Source organism: Nyctibius grandis, chromosome 6, assembly GCF_013368605.1.
Source record: "Nyctibius grandis isolate bNycGra1 chromosome 6, bNycGra1.pri, whole genome shotgun sequence".
Taxonomy (NCBI): Eukaryota; Metazoa; Chordata; class Aves; order Nyctibiiformes; family Nyctibiidae; genus Nyctibius; species Nyctibius grandis.
Window position 1 is genome coordinate 61580308 of NC_090663.1, and position 23543 is coordinate 61603850.

Consider the following 23543-nt stretch of genomic DNA (forward strand, 5'->3'; position numbering starts at 1 on the left):
ACAACTAGGCTTCAAAAATTAACATTGATGTGAAAGATGACAGCTGGCTCTGTCTAGAATGATTTGGATCTGATTTGAAAGTTCTATATGTGAGCTGTAAGTTTTGTAACTGAAGCAATTCACATAAACAGAGTTCAGGAGAATCTCGAATACCCTAGTATATAGAAATGCCCTAGTATATAACCTGAAAATGTAATTGACGTTAATACCTAACTGGAATCTAGCTCGTTAATCTCAAAAAGTGGACAGAAACCAGTGTAAGTGGTTAGCTGCTGTAAACAGCAACATCTTAAGATAGATTACATTTACCACACACCCAGCATTCATGGTTTTTACTGTGAAACCTCAAAATTTTTTTCTAGAATATGTATATGCAGAGTTTACCACCCACCAATACAAGATAACATTGTAGTCAAGATTTGCCTGGTTCCAAAGATAGCATAAAATATATATATTTTAACTTCTTTAGGTTTGGAGAAAATAAATATTTAGAAGCTACTCTTAGTTTATAATCAAAACATACATTTTGCCAAACTCCCAGGTCTGACAGGTTTTACTAGTTCTTATCTTCAAGTTTCAATGATGAACCAACACAGGATTTACCCTTGGGGTAAACTGTTTATATAATGTCTAATATGTGACTATATGGAGTATAATACAAACTTACCCTTCTCCAAGTCTGGCCATTATTGTTAAAATATAAATAACAAAGTAATATGCACCTACACTTTCATTTGACCTTGGCTGCTGTCAGTGTTTTAAACCACATTCCTCTAGTGCCTCTTCTCCTGAGAGATTCTCTAGTGCATTTTATATTCTGGATTAAAACTAATGTTACCCAGCTGCCATTGTGGCAGGTATTCTTCTGTATAATATCAGAATGACTCAGCACTCCCTGTGCAGGGTCTAAAAACCAAGGCAGCTACCGTTAGGATCTAATGATGTGTCTAACTTGTACTTTTTCCTTTAAAACTTAAAAATATCCTTCAGAATCATTTGTCAATTTTACCTCTCCCCATTCCCATTATCTATAGCGGAGGGAAAAATTTAAAAATCCCATCCTCACTTCTCTTCACTTGGAATAGTTCATTTGCAATGTCAGCAGAGAAGTGCATGGCTTTGGAAGGTATTTGTTAACTTTTTAATGTTAGGGGTTCAGAGACAGCAGCAGCTGTAGCAACAGCTGCAGTGATAGCAGGCCACCACTGGCAGTGGCAGCTCTTGTCCCCGTGGTAGATTCTGCATCATTTTTAAATCATTCACTGACTAAGAGCAGTGCACATACCACAGAAATTCCCATTGGAAACTCCTGTTCTAAGGACAGAGCAGAAAGTATGCCTTGCAATGTGTCACACCAAAATAAAGAATGCTACCTTTTTTTCCTACTACAAAGACTAAATATTTTAAAATATTAGATAGGATAAGACTAGAAAAGTCTTCAATTTACACTGCCATAGTCTGGTAGACGTTCAAGAAGTTCCTTGCATTTCACTTGAGCTATGATAAAATGTATTAAATATCTCTACTGCTGCAGTGTGCTAAACCACCTTCTACTAGTTACTGATAGTTAAATAGGATGCCTATAAGCTTGTTGATTATTGTTTCTTGTATATCAGGGATAAAAAAAATCCTACATTTTCTAATTGCACTGGTACCTGAAATATAGAGGGACATGTTTAATCATTATTAGGCAAATGGACAATTCTTGCACAGACTAACACGTCTTTTAGTTGTCTTGAAGTTGGATTCTCCTGTGTCTGTTCTGTTGTGATATTTTAATCTTTTCATAGTTGATTTCCTTTCCATGCTTGTCTGTCTTTATAAATTATTGCCTCATTTTGTTCTAACATACTATGCTTTCTGTTTCTATATCAATATATGCAGATTAGCATCTCAGGAACCACGCTTTTTAGGCCCTGTGGCACACATCTCTAATACTTAGCTAACTTCTACATACCTCAAAATGCAGTGCTAGTGGTAGCTCAGCTTCAGAAGTGTGCTATAGCATCCTAAACTGTAATGGACATACATTTGTGGCAGTGTTTCTGTCAGCCCAAAAGCACCTGGTCACTGCTTGTGAGGATCAGGTGGACAGAAGTGGTCAACATGTCACTTGCCAAACACTAGCCAAAAGCAATGGGTGGAAGGAGGGTTTCCACACTCTGGGGCAAATTGGAGTTGATTCAGCCACTCATACCCTTGCATTAAACACTGTAGAAGTTGATAATTTAGAAAAAAAAATTAGTAATGTTGCTTGTTCTCTGCCAATGTGAATCTTCTTTCTGTGAACTTAGCTTGGATAGCACAAAAAGTAGTCTCAATTTATTAAAGAAAGGAGCTTCTTTCTTGCCTCATTTTTACCCATTGTCATCAATCACTCTCACACAAAGAGAACACAACATGAATATAATGTTCTTCTTTCACCCTACTCTTAGGGGTTTTCTTAAGAGTTTAATCCAGTTTAAAAGGGTTTAATCCAGTTTAAAAGGGTTTTTTTTAACTTGGATCATTTCACTGAGCTGATTTAAAGTACAGACACAAATAGTTTTATTCTCATAGCAAAGGAAGCATTAAATTGTAGCACTTAGGTAGGAATGAGTACCAGCGAGGAGGGGTTTGGGGACAGAGGGTAGGAGGGTAGGAACAACCTCTTTAATTGGCTTTGCCATTCAAGGAATCTGTAATGTCAAATTTAGTTGATGGTATAAAATGCTAGTTCTTCAGAATAAAAACATATCTACCCTTATGTTGCATCCAGTTTTTAGCGATGAGAATGTCTTTAGCAATTGACAAAACTTGAGAAAACTTGACAAAGCCCAGCAAACTTCCTTATTGGTCACATATATAAGGTAATAATACTGTTAAAACTGAACAGTTAAAAAAGTTAAATTGCCTTTCCCTACCTGTACTATCTGTTATCCACACTTGATGTGTTATGCAAAGTATACTCAAAGTACACAGAGTTAGTGTGCTTTCTGTTTCTTTTTTGCCATGAATTAACATTTTCTCCTGGTGTTTGGTGTATGCCCACTTCAGGATAACTTAGAATCCAAACAAATATTTTCAATTTTAATAAGAAAGCATATCAGTTATTAAATGTCAAAATTGTCTATCAGAACTCTTTTCTCAGCTTTAACTACCTGACAATATTTTATATCATCTAACACAAATAAATTTGTTATCAAAAGTGATTAACATTTTGATCAGATGGTTACTAGAGATTTGACATTGGTTAATGCGGTCTGAGGGGTTACTGCATTCCTGGCTTGCTGCAATGTTTAGTAAAATGTGTTTACGTAAAATACTATGGAAGGTGTTGTAAAATAATTTTTCCTTCACACTGTAATTGTCTGGTGATGATTACAAATGGGGATTGTTAGAAGTAGAAGAAGGAAATGCCAAATAGACAGAAGGAGAAAAATGTTCCGTTGGAGAGGTTAAGCACTGGAATTTCTTGACCAAACCCCTATGGAATCTACATCCTTGGAGATACTCAAAACTTGACTGGACAGTCCTAAGCAACCTGACAGAGCTTTACATTTAGCCCTGTTTTGATAAAGGGTTGGACTGCATGACCTCCAGAGGTGCCTTCTAACCTAACCCCTGCTATGATTTACAGTCAACTGTCTGTGCCCTCAATTACCTTATCACAGGAAAAGATGGAAATACTGTGGGCCAGACAATTTATAATAGAAAATGGATACTCAGTATAAATCTATGTTTTTGTTTCCACTTGTACTATTTTAAAACTCTACTTTCCAGACTGACTTGTTTGGAATATATTTTTTAATGTGTTTATAGGCTGAGCTGCTCTGTATTAACTCTAAAAAAGGTACTCATCATGGAAAGCTTGACCCAGCGTTAATTTTAGAGGTGTTAGCAAATGCTGCTGTTTTAAAGCCTCTTTTCCTGTTTATGGTAAGAACAGATCTTCTCTTTTCCTCATACTCATTATCTTGCCAAAACCAGGGTCATTAGCAAGGTGAATCTCTGTTTTTTTAGTGCTTCTGTCAATATAATTTTAGGAAATACACACAACTGCTGTACAATACAAGATTTCAGATGGAAACCTATGAAATTTTCAAATAGTTAAAGAAACAGTATTTTAGTCCACATTTTTACCATTACTGTTATTGATGTTTTTTGTATTTGGTATAAGGGATGTCAAGATTTTTTTTTCAGAAACTGTATGGGTTATATTGTTGAAACATAAAGAGGTCCCTGCAGTTTCTCTTACACAGTTAATTTCTGTAGATTAAGAAGGCGTTATCTAAAAGGTGAAATGGTTGCAACTAATACAAGTGTACATCCATTAGGGCTTAGGATGCTATGGCCCATATATTAACTGAGCTAACATTAGCAGTACTTAATACAAGCAATATACTTGTATAAACAAAAAAACCCAACCTATTTAGTATATAATCATGCAAAACCCTGGGTAGTCAATAAATATCTAATACAGACAAACAACTTTTCACCCATACTTGGTAATACAAGTGCAGATATACAGTCAGTTTTCCAGGTTTTCACTTTTAGGTGAGGATCTCAAAAGTATTTAAAAAAAGGGGCAAATAAATAGGGAGAAAAATTAGGGTTTTTTTCCCCAAAAATATATGTATAAAATTATTTGAGGGTTTCAAAATACAGTCCCAACCCACCAAAATCTTTGATAGAGGAGGCTGGTCACAGGTCCCTTGTAACCGGGCTGTCAAAAAACAGTGAACACTCATAAAATACAATTAGAAGCGACTTGCCCAACATCACAATGCAGAGCTGGAAATAGAATTCCAGTCTTCTATTTAAAAATCCTAAGGCAAACACTAGATTTACAGTGTTCCCCATTTTCTATACAGTTTGGGATTTTTTTTTTTTTGCCAGGCTATCAAAGTTTAGCATAACACTGTGGGCTTATGTGGCCTTCTTTCCCTCTCTAGTATTCTTAGAATGATGTTGTAATATGGTCAAGTTAAAAGGATTTTTCCAGCACTTTCTGATTCTACAGTTCATTTTCTCATATTTTGTGTACTAGGAGCCTGATCTGTCTCACATCTGTGCAAGCACACATACAGCCACTCCCTCTGTTACTAATACGTTTTAATTCTGGGCTTATTTCAAATTTCCCAGATTTATTTATTCTAGACACAATAGATTTCCAACTGATAAAAAATGGTGTGCCATTGGCTTACAGTATATGGATCAGTGAGCTGAAGTCAGCAATCCTCATCCTGTTTCTGATGTGCAGCTGAACCTTGGAGAAGTCACCACTGTACAATCTTATTTTTATCTAATAACTGGGAAAATCATACATACCTTCCTTTCTAAAAAAGCCTGGAGGCATATGGATAAAAAATACTGAATATGATATTACTAATAATAAACGCTTAGAAAAATCAACTGAATATCCGTTACATATTAATATTTCATGGATTGAAAACATTAAAATTATTTCAAACTTACGTTAACACTTAAACACCCTTACAGTGTGTAAAAAATAACCATATCTTTATTTTCTTACCGACTTAAGTGTTTAAGTTGTTATTCTTCAATAAAGTCTTAACTTTTCGTCACCTTGAGAATCATATAAAGAAAAGAAGGCAGGTCATACAAACCTTGAATGAAAGTAAGAATATACAGAAAGCACTGCAGTCATCAGAAAATTTGCAGAGCACAGGGAAGGAGTAGCAGAGGAGGATCATGAAAATAATAATGAACAGGGAAAGTTACAGTAAATTTAGGCAGAAGAGAAGCAGTCATAGTGTATATGCCTCAAGACCTTGACTGGCTTGGATTCTACCATCAGTAAGAATTAAAGTTTTTTACAACTGAATAGTCACTGTGAAAATGAAAAATTTATAACTATACCTAATCTTGACAAATATATTATTCTCACACTACAGCTTCTATTCATAAGAAAGAAAATTTAAGTAGTAATTTTAAGTCTTGCAGAACAGAAATTGTTGTTATTCTCAACCTTTTTCACATGTTATCCCAAATTACAGAGAGAGGGATATAGGGCTTTCTTTCATTTTATTTTGGACACTCCCTCCTAGATCAATACAAAGAAAGAGCTGGCGATTAGGACCCATCACCTACTTGGGTGCTAAGGACTGAAATAAATGTGATACTGGATTTCTCTTAAAAATGCAAAGTCCACAAAAATATTTCTGAATATTTTATCTCACAGAAATATAGTGGACTTTCTAGGATTTTATCGGTGACCTGCAGAACTTCATGGATTTCCATTAATACCAAAACTTTTAATGCAGTACCTCCCTAAACACTTTACAGATTTAGTAGATGGTGAGTGAGAGCAGAGAATAAATTTGTCAGAAGAGAAGCCTTAGTGAGGACCTAGCAGCAGTCTTCCAATGCTTAAAAGAAAGTTACCAACCACGAGTCTGATGCCAGGCTCTCTACAGGGAGGCAGGAAAACAGAATGAGAGATCGCAATCAGAAATTGAGAAAGGGAGTTCCAGCTAGATATGAAGAAAACATATTCCAGTATCATGAGATTTAAGCATTGGAGCAGGTTTCCTAGAGAGACTGTGAGGCCTCAGAGGTTTTCAAGATCCAACTGGACAAAGTCCTGGGCAGCCTGGCCTGAATTCAGTGTTGTCCTGGCTTCGAGGAGGGGGTTGCACTAGGTGACCCCCAGAGGTCCATTCCTGCCTGATCAAGCCTCTGATTCGATTTGCAGCTAACCCTGGCACTGAATGGGGCAACTTTTTAACAGGCAGCATGCAGCACTGCTTAAGAGTTTAGGACAGAAAGCAAGATATAACTCTGATACTCTCAAGGAAAATTTAGCTAAGTACAACAAATGTAGGCAAATTGCAGTCCACTTTGCTCCCAGTAACTGAAGTGAAAACCAATGAACATGTTACAGGTTTCCTTTAAGCCTCTTTGGGCAGTCCTAGTCAGCAGTATTTGCATGCATCCCATTTATGCCCTAGTCTGCCTGGTACTTTTGAAAAGATAGTTGCATAAAAAATTCACCATGTGAGAAAGTAATTTCCATAAATCCATTATAAGGACTAAAACATAATTCTACTAGTGACCTTTAAGTACTGCAACTGTTTAAGAGAAATATACAGGAAGCAAAAACTATCCCAGGATTTGATGTCTGCATAAAAGGACTGCATGATCATAAACCTGTTAGCATCAGCATGTGGACTGTAGTGATGTATAGGAAAGAGTGGAATGGAAGTGATTAACACTGGCCACTGGTGGGTTCCAGTTCTTCTTCTGTTCTCAGAATGCCCAGTGTAAGCTAGATCATGATCTCCTAGGGAAGAGCTCTCTGGTTCAAAGGCAATTAATACCCAAATTATTCCAGAGCTGTAAGGAGTATAAGACACACGTATTCCACCTTACTTCCCAGATTTTATAGTTCAGATATTTTTTGCTGTAGGATGTATCCTGGTGCCTACTCTAAAAATCTGTTTTCCCCCTCTTTCTGTCTGTAACACGAGTCAGAAGCACAAACAAGGACATGTGTACCAGGGGCTGTTTCTACTTTGTCCTTCTCCTTGTCTCCATATGGCAGCAACATAACAAGTCCTTAAGAAGGAAAGAAAGGCATTTTGTATTAAGTAACAATAGGTTTTTAAAAGAGATTTTAAAAAATCTCATTACCTCTAAATATGATGTTTAACTAACTTACATAATCATTGGAGCATGAGGTCTTCAGGAATCATTACATAGACGCCACTTTATGGCTTTTAGGTGATGTGAAAACACTTTTCCACTGTATTGTGGATTGTGCCATCCCCAACCTGCATCTGTCCCAGGCCCCAGCAGAAAGGCATAGAAGAATGAGGTCCTAATAAACTAACTCCCAGTTGCCACAATATCCAGTTTAGCCATGACTGCCTACTATGGCGTAGTTCTCTGTTGAAGTATTTTTCTGTTATTCTCATTAGCCTTTTCCCCAACACTTTTGTGAGGAAATTAAAAGTTATAAAATAATGTTTAGAAAATACAAGTATTGAGCAGAGTAGGAATAAGAGATTTGAGTGACAGTCCATATTGGATATTTACAGTGAAGATTTTTTTTGCCTTAGAAAAGACCACAGGTACTTCAGGTTTTCCATATGGACTGGAAAAATGCTTGCCTGGAGTTATTTCTATTAGGTGATGGACAAAGGCTGCTTTTGTTTCAGTGAAACATGTTAAAAAGCTGCTTCTTTTCATTAACTACATTTGATCAGTAGCTCACTAGGGATATTACTGTCAGGGCTGCAGATGCCAACACTTTCTTATAGCAGTTATATGATCAGCAGTGTTTCCACAAGTCACTCAGTTATTCCTGAGTCAGAAAGGAGCACTACTCTCCAGTCAGAGCATAATATGCTTTGCCTTTCTTCATACTCTGAAAGGAAGCTAAGGATCTTCATGTTTCTGGTTCCAGTATAGTTCCTTCTTCAAAGCCTATCACCCTGTAGATCTTTCATACTTTCATACTTTTTATGCCTATCCCTGAACTGGCACAATGCCAATTCAGCTCCGCACATAATTAATCAGTATCGATTGTATGCATAGCAGGTACAATATTCGCATCAGCTTCAGATTGCAGAATACTCTTCCATTACCATCTTACTTTCTATTGCCTTTCCTAGTGTGTGCAACCTTGGAGACATCTATATTTACAACTCCTTGTGATTTATTTATAAAAGCAGAACAAGAATCTCCACTCTTAACAATTAAGACATCTCAAAGGTCTGCCTACGTATAAACTTGTAGTACCCTAAGTTAAGATTATGCTATGGTGTTTTCCATCGACACGTTTCATGGAAAACTGTCAGCCTCCTCATGTCTTCTGAGATCTGCCCCTCTTCTCAAGCTAGAGGCTTTAGAAGACACTTCATCTTTTTTCTTAACAGGTTATAGGAAGAACCCTTCTCCCTGTATTACGACTTACCCTTTCTGCATCCTCCTCCAAACCAATTTAAAAATATGAATCAAAGGAAAAGACACTTTAGAACACGTTTTTACGATAGTAAGAGTACATATGGCAGGACATAACATTACCCAGATCCCTTTACTTTGGCTTCATGCCATCAGAAGCCATCTAGTCACATCTGTGTGATGATACATACCAACTGGCATAAAGACTCATCAGGAAGTGCTTTTCAGTCTAAAAAATCATCCATTAATCAATATTTTCTCAACTGGGGCCTTTGCATCAAATTTCTTGGCCATGACTTTCCATAAGTAGAACTAGGGCATTTTGCTTCCACATAAGAATAAACCCAAAATTAGTTCTGCATACATTTCAAATACAGTGGAACAAAGGTCTATATGCATCTTTTCACCAAACTCATTTGAGTCCTCTGAAAAAGAAGATATGTTAAAGCCCTGCTAATACACAGAATATGAAAAGAAGCATGTCATACTTGAAATTCAGAACTGATATATGAGTCAGCTCTGTCTTTTGCTTCTTAATTTCTCTGAGGTTCATGACTCTTTCACTTACTTGAAGGGTATCTGCCATAATGTCTTTAGCTGTTATTTCACAGACAGACTTTATTCTACAGTCTTGCACAAAGTAATAGCAAGATTTAATTTGAGACTATTTTGTATATCTTCCAGTATTTTTCCTCAAACCTTTTTAAACTCTTAGAGAAATAGGCATGGGATTGTATTAAGATCTTACATATTTGATGAGCATCACACCATACACACACAAAAAAAAATGCACTAAAAGCAGCAATCTTTCGGTGTTCCATGCATAACTTCATTAAGCCTTCCTTGGTAGTTGCTGGTCCTTTTATTTAAAAGGAGAAAAAGCATCTCCTGTTATGCTAGCCAGAAAGAAAACAAAAAGCGAGTACTTTGGAAGGGTAAGTAGATAAGCAGCTAGAATAGAAGGATCCTTTACTCCTTTCTGTCCTTTTCCCAGCTTTTATTATTATTGCCATTGTGCCTCTTCTGCAGCTTCTTGCAATGCCTGCTACCAGAGTCAGAACAGTAGATTAGATAGGAGGTTACCCTAGTATGACAGATCTCTCCATATGTTTCATACTGAATTTACATTCAGATGATAACAGCAGTCACATTTTTTTTTAAGTAGGCCACCTGTCCCTCATGCAATTGTGTCAGCTGCTTCGGTTTAAAAATAATTTTTGCTAAAAAAAAGTCTTCATACTAATAGAATCCTAAAATGTAAGATAATGAGATAAAAATTATATTGCTTATAAACTTCAATGGGGAGGGGTAAATCTCAGCAGTTTTGGATTGCTCATTCACATCCCTTTCCCTCTATTTTTTTTTCTCCTTTCCCAGTTGAATAAGATAAAATTCTCCTTCATAGAAAAAAAAACCACACAGAGACAAAAAGGGATCATCTAGCAACTCCTATTCAGCTACCGTTAGTTTGTATTAAAATTTAGGGACTTTTGTTTTGCATTACCTGTGAAAAGCCCTATAAACGTTGAAGAGGACGGTTGCTAGCAGTCAAAGCATTAGCACAACTATTCTGCTTCAGATGGGCCTGCTGCAAAAAATCCTAAGGCTGAGAAATTAAAAGGAAGCTACATGGGAGAGATGGGATCAGAGAAGTTACAGAGGAAAACTACTCAGGAGCATGAAGAGCAGATAAGGTAGATAAGGCTGAGTAGCAAAGAAAAATGGGCTAATTCAGCTGTCAGTTGACTTTGTGATAATTGTTACAGCTAAGCAGTCTTCTCTTAATTTTCATGCATTTAATGTCATATCCAGAAATTCTTATGATGTTACAGAAAAGCCTTATTAAGCCTTTTCAGCTGTCTGGCATCATTCTTCTGATCTACTAGTTTTTTCCAAAAATGTTACCTCTTTTCCTAAAGAGGTTGAGAATATTTCCCATACTTCTGCTTGATGCAGTTTCCTAGTATCACCTTGATTTTCAAACTTGCAGATAGAGAGGATAATTTTTATTGTTCCCGATCTCCTGTTTCCCCCCTACACCCTCTGTCAAGTAAGTACCCACACTCTTACTAGTTCTTCCGAAGCCTTGTTTCATACAAGAAAAGCATTTCTTCAAATGCTGCTGTTGTGTACAGAAAGAGCTCTGAAGCTGGAGTCACTGATTTCGGATGCCTATATTTTTAGATAGAAAAATCAATGTTTGGCTTCAGTCATAAAGGAAACTGGTTTAAAGAAACTGAACCAGTTCTCTTATTTCACAGCCTCTAAAGCACGTCTGATTTCAGATAGTTTGAATACTAAAAGCATTACCAAAATCAAACAAGCAAACAGTCCCCCCACCCCAAACCCCACCTCGCAGTAGTATCCAAGGGAAAAAATAGGGTAACTGCGGTACATCTTTTTCTGCTTATGTACGTGAAATACTGAGGAGAAAGTGCGAAGTTTGTTTCCAGTTATTGCTTTGTTAAAACAAAAAATAAAAATCACTGTAGTCTAAATCAGTTTTTCTCTCTCCCATGAGCTGTAGCAGGGAGTATAAATTCCACAAAGCTTTAGCATTTTTTTCCTTAAATTATCCAAGGATGTTCTCAACAACATGTAAACTTTTGGAAAAACAGTTTGGAAAACTTAGTATCTCTGCTCAGCTTTTGGTTATGAAAACAGCTAATATAGCAACTTTTGAGGTATGTAAACTGTATAAAGTACTAAGATTAGACAAACGGGAAACAATAATCGCAGGTTTTGTAAGTCTCGGAAATTAAGAGAGTAGCCGGAGGAAGCTCCTACCCTTCCGAGGTGCTTCCACCAGCCCCAGGCAGGTCAGGCTGTTCTGAAGAGCAGCCTCGCTGACAAGGGCCGCAGGAGGCAGGGGGGAGCCCGTCCCCGCCCCCGGCAGCGGGCAGAGATGCCGCCCGCCGCAGCCACAGCCACAGCCACAGCCGGCACCTGCGGGCCGCGGCGGGCTGGCTCCCTGCGGCGGGCCGGCTCCCTGCGGCCGCCGCCGCCATTGGCCGGCCCCGCTTCCCGCCTCCTTTGAAAGCTTGAGAAGGGCGGGCGGCAGCGGCGCCTCGGTACTCGGGCGGCGGGGCCGGGACGGGAGCGCCGGGCCAGAGAGGGAGGCCGCAGGTAATGCCCGGGCGGTCACAGGGCGGCTTTCTGCACCCAGAGTTTTTCATCGTGAGGCTTGAAGGCGGGTTCAGTTGGCTTTAGTGAACCTCGCTGAGGTTTCTTTGCTCGCTTCTCTTCTTACAAAGTGGTAGCACTACAGAAAGTCTTCGAAGGTTGCTTAGTATAGCAGTGCTTGTCTGGACAGCTGAGTGCTCTACAGTAGGTAGTATTCTTTCTCTTTGCATGTTTATTTGGGTTCAGCTTCTACTGACTTGTTAAGGTAGTCTTGCTATCTAAGCAGCTGAACTTGTGGTTGCGCTTGCTGTGATGATTTATAAATGTGTTTCTTAAGGTCCTAACTCCTACAATACTAGGACAGTACTATGTGCTTTTGAACCTTGATGCTTATGAAGTAATAATGGAAAAACTTGTCTTAGAATTAATTTTGTGCATTATCTTTTCATCTACTTGTTCAGTTGCCAAAAAATAGTGACATTAATGGTGAACCTATAAGGTAAGCTCTTTTCCTTGTTCTAAAGCCCTTGATGATGAAAAAGAACTAGTGAATCAATGAAAATAATTAGCTGGAGACATAGAATTCATGTCATCACTGAAATGCATATAATGCTAAAATTGTGAAACTTATTTTTGTTAGGTATCAAGTAACTAGTGAGTGTATGCTGCTGAAGAATCTCCTTATGAATTGATAGTCTATATGCATTTGGCTTTAGTGTATTTTATTCTTTCATAATTGGCTGGGAATAATAAATAATTCTGGAATTACTTAATCTGTTTCAAGGTAGGAGTATCAACTAGCACCTTCATAGATATAATAGGGCTGCTGCGAGAACCGAAGTATAGAATATAATGTTAGGCCTGTATAGAATATAATGTTAGGCCTGATTTATATGCTACTTGAAGAAAAAGCAAGGAAGAATTATGAGGTACTGTACTTATGGGGGGGTACAGGACACTTCAGTGTAAAAAAAAAAACAAACTATGTATGTTTCTATCTGCCCTTAACACAGCTGTAATAAAGGCTACAAGTATGTATGAACTTATTAGAATACATGTGAGCCTATTAGTTCTTCCCCATCAAATTTCTGCATAGAAGTCTGTTATGGCTTGGCTACATAAGTAGGCTATTTTTTTGTACTACTGTTTACTCTGTCTATAACTAGAAATTCCTATACAGTTCTTGCTTCCCCCCCAACAAACCCCATCTTGCAGCTGTAGTTCTGTCCCACGGCAGAGCTAAGCAGGATCCTGATGGTAGCTGCCTTTGAAAACTGCCCGTGTGTCTCTTTGGAAATAGTCAGAATTTTAATGCACAGGCTGGCTGTGTTCATTTATAGAATTACTGTTTCCAATAATATCCCTGCTGATCTCATGAAAGGGGGGAAAAAATAAACAGTAGTGAAAAAGATGCTGGGTTTGTTCCAGCTGAAAGGAACAGTAGTTTTTTTTTTTACCTCAAAACTCTTCTCTCCTCACTCCCATCCACCTCCTTGGGAGGTGAGAGGGAATGTGACTTGTATGTTGGTTTCCCCATGGAATTTTGTATGTGTGTGAGAGGTTTCTTTTTCCACATAAAATAAGTCATCATTCTGCAGGTCTTAAGTTCTCTCCCTCATAATTCCTGTCTGAAAAGGACGTCGTGAAGTTAATCTAGTTTAAAGTAATGATCAAGAGGTGTCCTGCTAATTCCTCTGCCAAGTTTTGTGACTTCACAAATATGCCACTTGCTCTCCAAAGCGTGTTGCTATGCAAGACTTGCAAACAGTAGTTACCAAATTAGTTACAGACCATTTCCTGCAAGCTACTCTTCCTAGATGCACCTCTGAGCTCAACTGGAGCTCTGTGACCAAGTTCTATGCTTCTTCAAAAGGTCACCTGTGAGAACGGGCTTGTAGGGTTGGATGTGAAGTGTAGCCTTGAACAGAATGAGCTCTGTTCTCATTTGCTCTCTCAAATGCAGTGCTTCAAAGAATAATATTTAAAACTAAAGAAAGGACAGTGTTTCAGATGACTTGTATCTAAATATTTTAGAAAAATGCCAGTAACTTTACCTTCTTTCCTTTTAACCTTCCTTCCTTAAATGGCCTTTTTTAATTTAAAAAAAAAAGGGGGGGCCTCTGTCTAGTATTTGCGATATCTATATGTATGTTTGCCTATAGAAACATTTTTTTACTCTCATTACTATTTCTACTCTTGAACTGTTACTCCATCAGTCATTATCATCTTTGTATAACATCTTCAAGTAAAATCCAATTCTGCAAAGACTTGCATGTAATTGTATGCAATTAAGCATTATGTGTATGTCTTTGTAACCAGTTAAAAGCAAACATCCTACCCTGCTCCTGGTACCACTACCGTTTTTTCAGATTTCATTTTAAAACATACATTACTCAGTTATAGGAGTGGGGGAGGGGGTGTGTCAGAGCAGGTGGTGAAGAATGCTGTGAGGTTCCAACAGATTTCTTTGATTCAGCACTACAGGTGTGTATATGCATTCACCTAGCAACAGGAAGGGCAGTAGTCTAGCTGATGTGTTTATCTGGTTATAATATACTATTTGTGTTAAGCCTGCAGGAGATGAAAACTTAAAATCCTGGCATCTTGTCTATACCACTCTGCCTGTCGCTATTAGATCAGGGTAGAGCTTCCCTGTCCCGCAGAACTCTGAGAGTGCAGAAAATGTTTCCACCCTGTGCTGGAATAAATCAGATTCCCCCTTCCCTTCCCCCAGGCTTTTGTGGAAAAAAACAAAGTGTGAGCAACCCAAGCAGAATGGCCAATAGCTGGGTGAAGGGGGCTTTCCCGGGATGCGACACATACAGGGTCAGGTGCCTTCCTTGAATCCAGGGCTGTGAACCAGGTTTTCCTTCCTTGCTGTGACTGCGCGCGTTGCTGAAGCCGTTGGAGTTTAAGGCAGGACAGGTCTGCCTCGGCCAAAGCGAGTTTCGTTTGTGTGGATGAGTTGACACCTTCCCCTTCCTTCCCCCCGCCAATCCCATGGTTGTTACACTGGGAGACTCAACAAAAATCTGGTTGCTACATAATGATGGGGAACTCTTTAAAAAACAAAAGGTGGGGGGGAAAAAAACCCCTCCCCCCCACCCCCCCCCAAAAAAAAAAAATCCCAAACGAAGCCAAGTCCGAAGACAGGGGTGAAACACGTGAGAAGCAGGGGCTTTCAGCGACAGTCATCCTTCATTTGAGAACAGGGTTCGGGGAATTAAACGCCCCGGCAAAACCGGGAAGCCCCTGCGGGGGTGCGGCGCAGGGCCCGCCGGGCGGGCAGCGGGGCGGCCCCGAGCACCTGCGCCGCGGCCGGAGCCGCGCCTCTGCCACCCGGCTGGGCAGGGCAACCTTCTCTCTTAACCACCGCTTTATGGGTGCAGTATAGATCTCGGTGTCCCGTTTTGCGAGCTGACTTAACCCTTCCCCCGCGGCAGCGGGGCTGAGCCGCCCCCCGGGAGGAGACGTATGTGGTTTGAGGAGGAGAAGGCGGCTGTGGGCACGGCAGATGGGACCCAGGCAGGGAGGGGAGGCCGGGGGAGCCGCGGAAGGGCACCGGCATCTCTGCATCTGCCAAGACCTCGCGTACCCCGGAGGAGCTGCCGACCCCGGCGCAGTTAAGGCGGCTCTGCAGGGCCGGGAGCAACGGCCGGGCCCGGCCGCGCGGGGCGGCGGGCAGAGCGCGCGCGCAGAGGCGGGGGCTGCGGTGGGGGGGCCGGGGACGGGCGGGGCCGCGCCGCCACCTTTAGCGGCGGGCGGGGGCTCGGCAGAGGTCCTGCCGGTTTTTCTAGCCCTGCCTGTGAATAGCAGCAGCGCCGGGGTGAGTCACTGTTTGGAAATGGAGTGGGCGGGTGTGTGTGTAAGAGCATGAATGATGTCAGGCAGGACGGCGGCTCTCGCGGCCAGCATGAGACCCGCGGTAAACGCGGCGGCAGCCCCGAGCGAGCGCTGCCCCCGGCCCGCAGCCGCCCTCCGGCGGGGCAGAGCTTCCAGCCGCGGCACTGCTGAGGTGGCGCCGCGGGCAGGAAACCTCTCCGAGAAGTGTCGCCTCCGCTGACGCCCTTAAAGCCAGTCCCTCTCGCCAGGAAGGAGAAGAGTCTGAGGCTGTGAGAGGAGCTAATTGCAGGGGAAGGTAGAGATTGTGGCAAACTTTCTAGCTGCTTCTGCGTGTTGCTACCTCAGTGGTGGGAGTGTCTGGCCATAAGGAACTGCAAAGCCCAAACCTAAGAGCCCTGAGGCTCCAAAAAAGACTTCCAGCTGCCGTTAGAGGAGGAACTGCCAGCAGCGCGAGCTTTTGCGTATACGGCTGAGTAGGTAAGTTGGGAACGGCACAGGTGGATTAAAAGCGTGGCATACCACAGGTACACACTTACAGACCCTCTGTCACAGAAGACCTGTACAGGTGAACTGGGCACAGACTGGGAAGAGCAATCCTACACTTGGGTGGTCTCTTCCATTTCTAGAGTATGTATGTTTTATCTGTAAAATAGTCTTAATTTTACTCTTGAAGAGGTCCCTCTAATTAGGAAGGGCAGCTGCTGTTTTGATTTCTCTTGCAAATATGTAATGCATGGAACATACTTCGTTTGCTAGTAAAATTGTATGTTCTTGGTGCGGGCAATGTGTGCATACCACGTAGAGCAGTACAACATACCTAGCTGAACAGGAGGGGACTTCAAAATGCCTGTTTTCTGCTCAGGAAGATAAAGGATTACTATAAGGATCATAATGGTGTTGTAAAGGTGTGTTGCTGTAGGGTTCATTTGGGTTTTTTTGTTGCTGTAAGTCTGCTCTGTTGAGGCCACTCTTAAACTTCTTGAAGTGCTGCTAAAGTAAACTTCTTGACTTACTGGCAGAGTACGTTTCTGTTAACGTTGAATGGTTTCTGGCTTAAATTTAGCTCAAAGTCCTTGTGAAGTCGTTAATGCATAATCTTCTGGCAAGATAATAAAACTCTAGAATACAATGTAGACTAGCTGTTGTTCAGTTTAGTCCATTTCTAATATTTTTATTTTATCTTTTTTAAGACCTTAGCAAATCAGGTATCTATCTATCCTCAAACCACTTAACAGCTATTAATTTATACACAGTTAATTATAGAGGTGAATGGTTCCATAGAGGTATTAGCATAAACCGAGCAGGTGCACAATATTTTCTGAGTCAGTGGGCCTTACAGGAGTTTTGGTAAGCTTCACTTTAAGTTCCATTTATTAAATGGTTTGCCTAAAAAACAAAGTGCTTTTTTAAATTATATTTAATGTAGTTGCTTATGTGTATTATTATTGGACAAGGCACGTTTTTGGAGGCTGTATAGCCTTAGATACTTTTTCTCTGTGAAACCAATAACTTACTTTTTATTTTAACCTAACTTAAATGGTCTAGGGCTTAATTTACTAGAAAGGTCAATGTGCTTGCTTCCATATTTTTTTTCCCTTTTAGATAGGATTTACATTGCTTTCCAGTAAAAATTTATAATCCAGGTCTGATTTTAGAAAAACATATACTTGTGTCTCTGTCCTTCAGAAAAATATTCTTCAAGTGTACCCTGTGTAGTATGTACAGTCACAAGGGGTATTTCAATAACTCGAAATGGTGGTGATGGGCACTTTAGGTGAAATTGTAAGGTGATGACAGTAGTATACAGATAAAGGCCCCTAATGAGATTGATTTCTGTACTGTCCTTGAAGTGAATTTATACAATGGAGAAATGAGAACTTGAGGAGAGCAAAGGTGGATTTTTTTCCCCTACTCTTAGGTTGGTAATCTGAATCTAGAATGACTTTATGCACCGCTAAATTTTAAATATTGAGCTATGGTTGACAGGTTGCTGAGCATCTATTTTTCTGGATCATAAAAGCATCACGTGACTGTAATATTTTAAGACACAAAAATGATAGGGCTTAACAATCCTGTTTTCATAAACTAGTTTTCTTCTGAATTCAAAACTTAATGTTCTAAGTAGACATCCGAAGTATTAAATCGTAGATGCAGTATTGTGAAAAACTTCATATTTCCTTATCAGTTAAAAAAAACCAAAACCACCACCCCCCGCATACATACCTCCCTATCTCTGGGAAAGCTGAATAAGAGACTTCATCTCAAATATTTCTCATTCTAAAAAGCAGAGAATTCTTTATTTACAGTGTATTAGTATACCAAATAGAAGTATGAAGACTGGAAAGTAGTGTATTGATTTTAAGGATTAATAAAATAAAAAAAATTGAAACAAGTGATGGATTTAAAAAATGAGTAGTTTTTTCTTAAGGACCAGGGAATGTAAAATAAGGTTTTCGAAGAAATTACTTGTTACAGTTAAGTCTTCTAGTACAGAAATGGACTTTGAAGATGCAGATATCTAACAAAATTGCATACATCTATTTGGATTTTTTTCTAATCTTGATGGGCTGTTGGCCTGCAATGTTCTTTTATACTGTTTGTGGGGAGTTGACAATACAGATGCTGTGACATTTTATTTAGTATGGATATGGTATTGCAGTAGTCCCAACAGATGCTGGGAAGATTAATGTAACACTAGGTCCACTGTCTTCAGAGATCTCTGTCTGTGGGGAGAATTGTTTGTGTACCATGCACACCACTGTCCCCAAAGATGCTGCAGACACTGAGAGTATCAGGCATCCAGGCACCAATGTGCCAGCAGATGCTGAAGACCTTAAGAGCTGCTGATGGGAAAGTTTTCTGTAACACAGATAGCTCTGTCTTGTCCATTCTGCCCCTGTTTGAAATATTTCTTAACTATACTGAACCTGACTCCAGAACTTTAATAACCACAAATGTCTCCTATATAAGGACATTTGCTTATGTTATCACTGTTGCTCTTCCCCAGAATAGCTCTTGTGTGGAGATATGTAAAACGAAGAATTACGTATCTCCACACAAGTACCAATGTAGTTGGGTTTGGAAGTCTGCCTTCTGAATGTGTATATCTTAACAATATAGTTGTATGTCTTACTGATAGAGGTGGTTTTGGAAGTCTACTTTATAGCTGTTGATATGAATTTTAATAGGACTAAACTGTATACTAAAACTAAATCAGCTTCAGGAAAACCTGTTACTTACCCTTTAACTAACATGTATGTAGTATCTGTAATACAAGGGGACTGCTGTGCCTTGAGGTCATGCTTGTGGTTGCTGAGTAAAACTTACTGCCTTACTGTGTGTTAAGTCCCTTTCAAAATATGTGCTGTCAGCTGTGTGTCCTCTTGTTGTTTGCAGTCTGATGGCATTAAAAAAAATATTGAAGTCTAGTCTGTTGTAGAGATGAAGAAATTAAAATAGTTTGTCAGAGTATCTGAAGCTGTTGAGTTAATCATTGCAAATAGAATGGTTCTTAATAAAACAGTCTTCAGGTCTAAATCCTCAAAGAAAATTCTTGAGCATGATTACACAGGAAAACTTCATTGCGTTCACTCTGACTAGACAGTTTTATAGTAAAAAAGCATGTTTTCAATATTTAACTGTTTAGTTTTCCAGAGAAAATACTTTTTCTCTGATGTGTAACCCTAGAAAAGGAGAACATCCTGCTCACTTGAAAGTACATGAACAAAAAAGCACATGTCTTGCTTTCACTTACCTTCCCCAGTTTATGTAAGTTAACCTGCAACTGCCTCTTATTCTTTATAAACTTCATAAACAAACTAAGTTGCTGCTATCAGTGAAACTGTGAGGCTTCCAAAGGGTGAGCTTTGCCACCATACAAAGCAATGTCTTACTATTCCTGGCTTTTAATTTCTTGCCGTTCCCTTCTGTAGTTTTCTGTTTACTTTTCTTTATATATTCATATTTCCTTAGGCTGAATCTTACTGGAATCCTGTGCAATGCAGTAAGCTTCACACTAAGCTTTGCAGTGTTTTTATGTGTCTGTGGTTACTGATGCAGGGTTGTACACCTGGTTTTCCTTGAGGAAAAGATGCTGAGCCTCTTGGGTGAAGCACTGAATGTTTTGGAAAGTTGCATCAGCTTATCTTGGGTGATTTAAGCTGAACTGATGCAGAGCACTTATGGATGCTTTTGCTTAAGAATGGCTAAATTTAAAATAAATTCAGGATTATTTTTAATTTGGCAGTAATCTGGAAGAAATCGAACAAAGCGAGCAAAACAAAACCAGGAAGCTAAATATATTTAAGCTGTTCATTCTGATCGCCCATCTGAGAATTTACAAACTGCCTGCAACAGTTTGTAATCACTGTTTTTTAGGAACTCCCCAGGCTGTTCATAGTGTTTTTAGTGAATATGGTGTTTCAGAGGCAGGTTTACCTGTTACTTCTTGTAAACCAGTATGTCCCATGTAAAGTTACGTAACTTCTATTCATTTGGGAGAGGTCTTTTTGCCTCTTGTCTCTGTTGATGTCTTAGGCCCAGGTCAGTCATATCATCAACTCAACAGTTCAAAGAGTGAAGTTTTAAGTACTAATATGGGTCAAACCATACTAGTGTGTCTGTTCAGGTTTTGTCTTTATGCAACTTCTGATGGCAAATTGTCTCTGAAGCAGCAAAACTTACTGGAGTTTGCATTTGTAGAGTGTAACTTATGGGAGGTGTTCTTTGTTTTGTCTAATCGTAGGTCTCTGGTGTTCATGCCTCTAATACTAGAACTTGAATTTGGTTGGTTGGGTTTTTTTCTCTTTCAAATCTTGGTTAACTGTAAAATAAGTGGGAGTTTGTGACCTTATCGTAGTGCAGGAATCTGTCCAGCCTCAAAGAACAAGCCTCTCGCAGAGCCTGTCTAGAACCTGGATCTCTTAAGACCTAGCTTAAAGCTCTAAGCAAAAGGTAATGGTTTTCCTTTACTGAAGTGTTATTACAAGTGTTTTGGCATATGTCACCTCCCCAATATATCTTTAATAGAACACTTGTATCTGTAAAAGTCCTTTATTAAGAAGTCACCTGCTCTCATTGATTGTTTTTCCCTGTTGAAATATGTTTGCATTTCTTAGTTTTTCTTTTTAGAGCTCTTATTCTGCTTAGCCTCGTAAGATCTTAAACTGTTGTGTGATGAGTGCTGAATGACTTCTTACAATTGGTTTCAGTTATGCAAAATGTACATAGCAGTGACAAAATGTTTACCTATGCACACACCCAAGTTCCTGTTTATGTTCACTCTAGTGTTGAACAGTTGGTTAGTGGAGCAGACCTAAGTAAGGAGACCGTCTCCCTATTTAGGTGACATAATTTACTGAAGAGAAACAGCAGTAGAGAAGGTCATGCCTCATAGTCGTTAATTCTGTCTTTCATATGGAGGGCACAGTATAATCCTATAGTTCGTTGATAGTTTTAATACATTTCTATAGTAATTACAGCTCGTCTGATTTCTTTTTTGTACTTCTCCCCCATCAACCTTGTAAATGGGAAGCAGCATTTGCTGGTTGTAGGTGCTTTATAAGGGTGCCAGATACCACTGCCCATGTCTTGGTTTGAGACTGAACACAGACTGTATTGAAGCCAACAGTTCCCATCACTGCTGCTACCTCAAAAGGACATTTTAAAAACTGGAGATCTGTGTTACTGTCTTAACAGTGCTAAAAACACATTTAATATAGAATTCTGTCATTTCATCCTCTGCTAATTTTCTGGTTCAAATGTATGTATTAGAACTTCAATATAAAACCAAGAGCATTTAAACTGAACTTCTGAAAGCAATTTTTTTATGTGTGTTTTTTTTGTTTAATGCTGAGAGAAACTAATTGCTATGGATCTACTTTAGATTAGTTCATACTTAATAGCTTTTCTGGTAACTTACCTATTTCAGGAGTGTATAGAAACTATCAATATGTTGTAGCTTAAAAAGTAAACTCGTTACTTTTAGTTCCTGTGTATTAAGAACCTGACAAAATTCCTACCAAAGCTTGTGGTTTTTTCTATTTTTGTAATACTGTACTAATCTGTAAGGATGCTATGTAAGAGTTCTTTACAGTGCCATTCTCGGAAGCATGAACTTGTCTTCATTTGATTTCACTCTGATTTTGTATACCATTTTGAGTATGTCACTTGACAAGAGTTCATTCCTGTCTTCTGGCATACCACCTTGGTCTTGTAGAGGCTCATGAGCACAAAACTTGGCTCTACTTAATAAGTAACAAGGCCAGCTTAAGACGCTTGCTCAGCTGCAGTTACTGAAGAAGCGCAGATGCTCAGTCTGCTGTGCTGTCACAGAATTGTTTTGTTTCACTGCATAGTATACTTTGCAGGCAGCTATAGGGAGTGATTTTGAAATTTTTTGGAAAAAAACAACTCCACTTGATGTGGAAAACGTGCCAGAGAGCTAAAGGTGGTCCTCCAAAATAATGTTGTGTTTCTTTGTCCTGTGAGAAGGAGGATTGACTGAAATGGTTTGAATCCTGTATTGACTATTAAAAGCAATCATGCACTAAAATAGAAAAACAACTCTTTTCAGTGTTTTTGTTTTCCTAGAAATCTGTTGACTTCCACAATGAACTGATGAACTCCAGTCTTGAGAGGAAGGGCTGTGGCATCCTGTTTGGCTCTGAAGCAAGAAGTATTAAAGGCATTGTTCCTTCTAAGGTGCCATATTAACTTCCAAGTTCACTAAGAAGACAACTTACTATATTGGATTGTTATGGATTTAAACTTCTGTCCACTGTAGTGATTGTATCCTGAATTTGCAGGCACTAATTAAAATTCATAATCTTATCAGTATTTACCACCATGAAATTAGTGGAAGCCTGGGTTCTTGCTGGAAAGTGTCTTAATATGTGTGTATGAATATTTAGTGTTCCGGTTTCTGAACATGCTTAAGAAATTTTACTGTGAATTCTGACCCTGGACACTTGAGGTGACTGCCCTGACTGATTCCTTGCAGAATAAGAGATCGCAACTTGTGCCATCGTAGGGCTTGTGCTGTTGCCCCATAGAAGCAGAGGTGAATAGGTCTCAATTCTGTCCAAATATGTTTCATAAATCTTACTGTCAGACATGAGGAAACTTTGGGAAGCCGAGAGCTTTCTCTGAATAGTCCTTTTTAGACTAGGATAGTTAATTACTCTGTTGGAATTGAACTATTTCAGAGTTGAAGATGATGATACAACTTTTTTGAGTGTATGCTTTAGTATAGCTATCCTGGGAATGTAGGAAGAAACACTTTTGGCTTTGGAAGATGTCTTTATTCAAAAGATGCGACACCCCTTTTCTGCTTATGATCCACACATCTGAGTATTCAGTACTTAAGGCGCTCACAATGTGCATTATCTTAAATAAAAGGAAAACAGATTTGCTCAGAGGTTGGATGTGATTTTTGGGCTGATTTCTTTCCCAGTCTTTGCTGGAATGCTAACACTACTGTATAGAAAACCTGTTTCTTGTGTGTTCATTGTCTTGAGTGAGATAATGATGGGAACTCATCTGGGAAGTTTTAGGAAAGGATAATATATCTGTTGTAGGGCATAGATCCTGCTTTCTGAAGGACTTAAGCTATGAAATTCTAACTCAATTTGTATCTTATACTAGAGCAGCATTTTGCATTCCTTGTGGTG

The 23543-nt window shown here is 39.3% G+C and overlaps 1 protein-coding gene across 3 annotated transcripts in view; it reads left to right on the forward strand.

Moving 5' to 3' along the window:
• Positions 1-11990: 11990 nt before the first annotated feature.
• SGMS2 (sphingomyelin synthase 2) overlaps positions 11991-23543 on the forward strand; it is a 42701-nt gene continuing 31148 nt past the window's right edge. Inside the window, exon 1 of one of the 3 annotated variants that reach the window (XM_068402789.1) lies at positions 11991-12033. The gene's annotated coding sequence lies outside the window, so the exon portion shown is untranslated. Of the gene's footprint in view, positions 12034-12204; positions 12235-15847; positions 16351-23543 lie in introns of those variants that run through there. The other 2 variants (XM_068402790.1, XM_068402788.1) reach the window with 2 other exon arrangements.